Below are 8,252 nucleotides of genomic sequence, written 5' to 3' on the forward strand. Positions count from 1 at the left end.
CAGAAAAGAAGTGTCTAGAAAATAAATGGGATTTATTACCATCTTCAGATTAAAAAGTGCAATCATCTGATATTATTGTTGTATCATAAACTATTTTAATAATATAAACATAATCCTCTGATCAGGGTGGTTATTATTGCCTCAGTCTAAAGAGAAAGCAGGAAAATTTTCACAGACCCAGTACAAATGTCAGGTGTGAAAGAAATCAAAGTCTCATCCTCTAAGTATACCAAAATATTAGAGGCTGTATTGTTTGGAAATTTTGTTAAGAAACTGTGGTTTAGTTTTGTGCAACTGAGATGATACAAAACCAGATGAGATGAAAAGAGCTAGGGATGGATCACTTTCAAGAGTCTTTCTCTCTCTGAGACAGCTTTTTTTTCATGTAAGGATGTACCTAGATAAAAACTTCAAATTATTTCTACAGGTTTTTCATCAGTTTGCTTAATAGGGAATGGATGAGGAAAGAATGTTCATTTATATCTATTTTTATATCCATTAACTATGTGAATAATACATCCATAACATCTAGATCTCAACGATGTAATGTGTCCTGTCTCTTAAGTAGACCATGGGTCTCTGAGAAATCGAAATATTTGCCATATTGCACCTGTGAAACAAGACCTATCTAATAGCTAAAGTCCAAGGGCTTCAGCCTTCAAGCAATCTCTTTATCATACCACTTCTTTCTCCTTCCTTCCAGCCCAAGCAGCTTATACTGTAATTTTACTGTGCTCCCTTGATGGGTTCTTCTTGGAGCAGGATATGACAATTATTTGGGTGCAGAAGCAGGGGAATTTTCTGCAGTTCACAATCCATATGCCAAAACTGTTGTTTCAACCAAGCTGGATTTGGTAAAGTTGACAAAATTATTTCAGTTAGGGGACAAATTTGGGGAACAGCCAAATTCCAGGAAGAGTGTTACAAGAGTAACAATCTCCTTTTAATTCTGGTACCAATTCCAGTGGTACAAGCACCCCACTGAGAAATAGGAAACTCTTACACATACTTTCCTCTCCTACCTACCAGCACGGCACCCTCACCATGATACCATCAAAATTTGGCAAAGAGCCAGAGAAGAGCCTATTTCTCAGTGACGTTTTTCAACTTGGCATAAACAACTAAACATTCGGTGTCACAGAGGCTCCCTTCTGAATTGACCATGCTAAACTCCAGGCTAGACCTATCCTCACTGGCTAGTCACAAATTCTCAACTAGGATTTCAGGATATTTAATGCAAAAAAAAAAAGCAAAGCCCAAACCTTTGGCTCAAAGCTCTGCCCCAGCTCACCAGAAACTGTCTCATCCTGTCACTTGTATTTTCAGCAGCTGCTGAGGCTGGGCCCAAACTTTGCATGTTGTCTCCTGAATTCACTGCACCTATTGGAAGCTCTGCAATACCTTTGAATGAATAAACACATAGAGAACTTGTGCACTCAGAAAGTCGTGGACTTTGTAGGATAAGAGTCTCGGATAAGTGCAATAGCTAGATAACAGCTTAAAAATTAAAGAGAAAGTAAGAAATAGAAAAACTACATTGACAGCTGAATTTTCATCTTTAGGACTATGTTAAATCCCACTTAAAAGGGGAAAAATTATACCTCTCAGAACTATTGCTTTAGAGGATGCCTAGAAAAGGCAAAATTGATGCACCACTTACTCTCATGCCATACTTTGAAAATCTCCCAACAGCCACATCCTGGTGCAGCTCAATTTGAGCTCTCTGTGTGACACCATGCTTAAAGGATCCCTGGGTCTCTAAGGAGGGGTTACAGCAGTAGAAGCGGACAGAACATTAATAGGAGGCTTTTGGTGTACACTGTTAAAAAAATCGTTGCTGGAACCCATCTTGGGCTGTGGTATCCAGGTTTGAACAGGAGCCTCCTTCAGAGCAGGGTGCTGCACTGAGGGAGGGTCACTCTACTGAGATTATCTAGTGATACGAGAGAGATAATTTAATCTACTGAGTTCATATGTGGATTTATACAGCTGAGAAACCCCACATATATCCACTCAGCTTCTTCTGAGGCTCTCACTGTCTCAGACATGGGCTCCATCCTATAAGATGGATGCAGGGATTTAGGGTGAGATTTCTGCACTGTCTCCTGTGAGGTTCCAACACAAAGTCGTACTAACATCCTTTGTATGGAAGAGTACCATTCTTAATTCAAATTGACACCGTGAAGCACCCAAGCACAAATTCAGGAATATAGGTGTCTCTCATGCTGTTTCAACTTGCACAGCAGAGGGACCTGCAGTGAGTGTTGCTTGACCCCTGGTACCTTGTCTCCTGTAGATCTTTGCAGGCATGATGAATTCAGTTCACCTTATCTGGCCGTGAAGGGGAGAAGCAGGGGATGCTGCTTCCTAAGAGATTTTCATTCCTGCATTTCTTGGTAGATTTTAGGCCACTACAACTGCTCTGGGTCTGTGTTTAAAACCTGTATTCTCATATTGTAGCATTTCCACAAATGCCCTTTGTTCAGTATCTCATTTCTCTCCACCTTCAAGCATGGCCCACCTCACACTGTATTGCCCAGAGAGAAGATGGCAAATTCCTTTATTCAACCTTAGACCCTGCGTTTGACCATACCTAGAAAACCCCAGGTGGCCACTTCTTCCAACCACCACCATTTCCTTAGTCAATAATAACCTCCTATAGCAACACCCCCTTAGATGACAGGCCATTACAGCAACCATCCGGCACTGCTGTCCCACACATGACGCTTACTGGGGACGTATAAGCTGGCCACGGCAAATACAGTCCCGTTGCTCAGAACCTCAATGAGTCAATAGCACTTAATTTATCAATTCAGTGTGTGTCACTGTAAACCTCAACTTTTGCCCACAGCTAACACCAGGCAGTCCTTTAAGTGTGAGAGTTGTCCCTGCTTGGTTTCATTTTGTCACCTACCACTGGACATGATGGAGCCTCAATTCTTTTGACATTGTCATATTAATTATCTTCAGTCATACCAAGTTGCCATAGCTGGGTTATCAATGTCCCCTTTATGATTTAGTATGACCACAATGAAATTAAAAATATTATTGCTGCAGAATGCAGCAATTAGCAGTCACCTGGATCATGCAAAAAAATAGTGCTTCCTATATAGATCCTAATATTGTAACATAATTTATAACTAAAGCTTGTCTTAAAATAGACTAGGTGTTTAAAACCTTATAGGGACTCTTCACACTATTAGCTGCCATTTGAAGTCAGTATGATTTCTTGTACAAAACAAAGTAAGCACATTTACTGGTGTCATATGGGGATAGACAGTTGCAGGACATTCAAAAATCAGCCTTGTTAGTATCAAGGTGGAACCTTCATTTCCTCTTCTGATTATGTCTCTTTCACTTTCCCCTTTGAGAAACCATTTCCCATTTAAATGAATAAAGTTATTAATGCAATTTATGTTACAATGAAGTATAGTCGGGAAAGGTACCGACCTTTCTTTTACCGAAAAGGTACTCTTTTCTCAGGGAAAAGAGAAAAAATTTGCCTCACGGGGTTTGTGGTCTACAATGGTTTCCTCTCATAAAAATATTAACATCTTGCACACATTCACACTGCTTTGGGGAGATGCTGAATGGACCTGTCAATGCAATAGCAAAGGTCTTTCAATTAAAGCAGAATCACACCTAGAAATCTCCCACTATACATAGGCCAAATCTATCCTTTTAACTAATATGGTCATCCTCAGAAAAGACAGAGTTTTCATAAGTAAAAATTCTCCCTTCTTGTTTCTCCATATTTGAACAACTATCTGTATCACAGAACCATGCAATGACCTGGATTGGAAGAGACCTTAAAGATCATCTTGTTCCACCCCCCCTGCCTTGGACAGGGACACCTTCCACTAGACCAGGTTGCTCAGAGCCCCAACCTGGCCTTGAATACTTCCAGGTATGGTGCATCCACAACTTTTCTGGGAAACCTGTTCCAGTACCTCAGCACCCTCACAGTAAAGAATTTCTTCCTAATATCTAATCTAAACCGACGCTCTTTTAGTTTGAATCCCATTCCCCCTTGTCCTTGTCACTACACAGCCTTGTAAATAGTCTCTTTCCATCTTTCTTGTAGGTTCCCTTTGGGTACTAGAAGGTGGCCCCAAAGCCTTCTCTTTTCCAGGCCGAACAATCCCAGTTTTCTGAGCCTTTCCACCTAGGAGAGGTGTTCCACCCTTCTAACGAATTAGGTAGCCTCCTCTGAATTTGCTCCAATGTATCGATGTCCTTCCTGTGCTGGGGACCCCAGAGCTGGATGCAATGTTCCAGGTGGGGTCTCACCAGAACAGAGCAGAGGAGTGAAGAAGAATCTCCTCCCTCGCCCTGCTTGCCATGCTGCTTTGGACGCAGCCCAGGACACGTTTGGCTTTCTGGGCTGTGAGTGCCCATGGCTGGGTCATGTCCAGCCTCTCATCCACCAGCATCCACAAGTCCTTCCCTGTAGGGCTGCTCTCAGTCCCTTCATCCCCCAGCCTGGGTTGACATGAGGGTTGCCCCAACCCAGGTGTAGCACCTTGCACTTGGCCTTGTTGAACCTCATGAGATTCCCACGTGCCTATTTCTAGAGCTTGTTCAGGTCCCTCTCGATGGCATCCTGTCCTTCAGGTGTGTCAGCAGCACCACTCAGCTTGGTGTCACCTGCAAATTTACTGGGAGTGCCCTCTATCCCTTTTTCTATGTCATTAATACAATGGTCTATCTATAGATCATTACTTATGATTACTCCCAACAGCACAACTGCACAAGCGAAATTATGAGGAAGGGTCCTTCTTCACTAACCTGTAATTTGTCCACTTCTTTAATGAGGAAGAGATACAATTTCTTCAACTGATTTAGTTGCAACTTTAACGAGTTTTTAACAAAAAAAAATTACAAAACTTTACAAGAAAATTGGGGGTTTTGGGGAAAAGGACTGTATTTTTTATCACAGTCCATTTACACAGTCCATAATGTATCTTTGACTAAGTGACTAGGCAAATATTATCACTTGAAGTAAAGTTTCAAGCTTGTTTCTAATGTTATTTTTACATTAGAATACATCATAAAGAATAAAGAATAAATACGTAGAGAATATGTCATCCTAAAAGAGAAGCAAAGCCTTATTCTGGCAAATCTGAGGCTTAAGCCAGATCTACCACCTCCAATGTGTGTAGCTTTTATACACAGCCCCTTGCCTTTGTGCATCATAGGAGCAAACAGCAGGCTGGCCAATGTTAATTACAGCTAAATGCACCCTAGCAGGGAAAACGGAGTACAGATAGTAATGCTGAGATGAGTAACGCTGCCAGCTCTCCACGTTTCAAGTCAGCACACAATTGCTGTGTGAGTCATCTTAGCAGAGCCTCTAAACTTTCAACCCAATGTGAGAGGGAGCCCTGCCCAGCACTGCTGGCAGGATGCTCACACAGACCTCGCACACACTGAACCAGCAACAGGGTCTTCTTGAATGTTTGTAGCTGCACTTGGGCTTCCCTTTACTGAGCCCCTTTCAGCCCTCCTGACGGTGTCTGTCAGGTCTCAGAATTAAGGAAAAGCTACAGCTCACATCACAGATGAGGTCAAAGATTAAACCCTCCAGATAGCCACACTCCCCTGTGGTAGCTCACACAGTGTGTCCTGCTCCTGCCTGGTGACCTGACATTCCCTGGAACTCCGTAGTACACTGGATGCTAAAGTTTGTGGAAATCATGGCTTGTAATGCACTCTATTTCTTCAAATTGTAGAGAGGGTAGACCACACAACTCGATCTTCTACCAAGATTTCCCCTTGTCAGACTATGCACTTATCAAGGGGATGGAAGCAAAAAATCTCAGAAGCAAACTTCTGAACCAAATTCTTCTCCTGCCAGCCAGGTCTTCTAACCTCTCTTCCTCATTCTCCATTAAACTAAAGCAGAGAGAACACTCCCTTATCCATGTCAAACCAGCTTCTTATTATTAGTTAATTAACCTTTGTATTCATAAGGTTCTAGAAAACCATAGAATTGAATGCGTGGGAGGACAGAGTATAATTTGAAAGAAAAAACTTATATAGGTAAAATAGATGTGACAAGAGAGTGGTACTACATGCAGTGAGGCAAGAACAGAGAAAAAAATTCAATTGGATACAGGATAAAGTCAAGGATGTTTGTTAACCCAGAGAGGGATATTGAAGAATGAAGACACTATTTCTGAGTAGCAGTAATGTTAGGAATTTATAGCAAGAATACAGGCAAAAGCCCACATCTTTCCTAAAGCTGAAGAGAATTTCATAGTAGTAGCTTTTAAATGCAACAGTGGTTGTTTGGGCCTTTGACAATAAAAGGGCTTGAGTCTGAGTAATCTGAAAGTAAAATTTAAAACTCATCCCAACCATTCATGGAAATTTTTAAAAAATGCCAATCCGCCCACTCACTGTGATCCTCTTGTCCAAAGTCAAGTTATCAACCCAAGGGACAGAAGAAGAAAAACAGAGCAATGAACTCTAAACCCAGTACTTTTAGAGGTGAGTAGGTCTCTGGGGTTGATAAAATATAGCTGAGTGTCCTTGCAAAGACAAGAGAACTGATATCATTATACTTGCAAACTATTTTAAATCACAGCAGAGTATTAATTTTCTAACCTTGCATCTTTTGCTGTTGTTGGCTTGGCTGCTTCTCTGAACTGGTCTCTGGGAATTAAAACTGCTGTCCTTAAGAGTGGTCCCAGGTCTGCTTACAGAAACATGCTCTGCTGTAAAGTATATACAAAACATTGTTTACTCAGAGTTCAAGGAACTTTTGGGTAGGTATTATTTGGCACAAGGAGCTGACTGGCTGCCTTTAAAAAAGGAAGAGAAAGGAGAAATGCTCCTTAAAGTTTGGCTAGGCTGGATACTACGAAAAAGCAGTTAATTTCAAATTTCCTTTAAGAAGCCTTCATTAAATTACACGTTTTTTTAACAGCACTGCTTATCTTCCTTCACACATATCATGATCACTATCTGGTGTTTCCCAAATAAGTGTCTCAAGGCACCCAGTCAAGCCATCAATGGACATGCAACAGATCTCATTGTCTGTGTCAATGGAAACCCAAAACATAATTCTTAGTTCATATTGTAAATACTGGCCCTTGAAAAGCATAAAATCAATACAATATTTGTTGCATTAATAAATGTGACAAAGCATTAATTACTAATAGACAGTTTATTTGTCCTTGCAGAATTTTTCATTCCACAGAATTCTGTTCCAGAAAAAAATCACTAAATCTTGATTCAAATAATCTGAAGTCATTAAAATCAGCTTTTGTGTCCCACAAAATGTTCCTGGTCCAACAAAAACAGCATTTGGTTTTCAGAAATACTAAAATTATTTAAAAAAAAAATAAAATCAGATTAAGAGAGAAGAACCAGAATGATGTTTCACACTGAAAATCTCAGATCATTAACTCCTACTAAATTCCACTGCCAAAAGGGCAAGTGAGTAATAAAAAATTAAAATCTTGTCATTTAACCTTTCATCTAGAATGGATACTTACATGCTTTGCTTTAAAAGGGGGGAAAGTATACAACAGAACAGAATTCAACATCTTCCATTTTCATTTCATCATAGTGTACTTGATGATACCATATTTTGCCAGTAGACATAGAATCTCAGTTGTCAAGAAAATAAAATAGATCTGACCATTTAAATATACTGAAACACAGTATAAATTAAGTGAATTATGTGTATGCTACATCTTCAAACTGTAATCTCATCTAAGAATCACCATCATACACATAAAAGCAAGAAATCGAGAAGGAATGACATGATGAAAAGGTTTTATTGGTTTTGGGTTAAATGGGAGTACTGTCATGAGAAACAGGCAACTTATGAAGACTGCTGCAAATGAGCTCTAATTAAGACAGAACACTGTAGAAAGACAAGAAAGACATAACGATATAAACCTAATAAGAAAAAAAAACATCACAGGATATTTCATTTTATACTTAGTAGGCTGTTTTTATATATTTCCACTTATAAAGATAGCTGTGCAAATAACAAGCAGAACTGACATAGAGAAGCAATGAGCTATAAATATTAGCAAAACTTTCCAAAAGGCATTTGCTAATTGATAAATCTGTTATAACTTCAAAGCTCCTATAGAAGAAGAAAATTCTGTCTTATTCACTCTCCTGGAAGCAAAAACCCCCAGTGTATGCAGACTCCTGCTTCCACTTCTGTAAAACGCCGGGTTAGAAGCCAGCAACTATCTAGATTTTCATCTTTTCTGTTCTGAAGCTCCATG

This window comes from Corvus kubaryi, unplaced genomic scaffold (genome assembly GCF_017639235.1).
Source record: "Corvus kubaryi isolate FWS band 111438036 unplaced genomic scaffold, C.kubaryi_AGA036_p1.0 37385, whole genome shotgun sequence".
Classification (NCBI taxonomy): domain Eukaryota; kingdom Metazoa; phylum Chordata; class Aves; order Passeriformes; family Corvidae; genus Corvus; species Corvus kubaryi.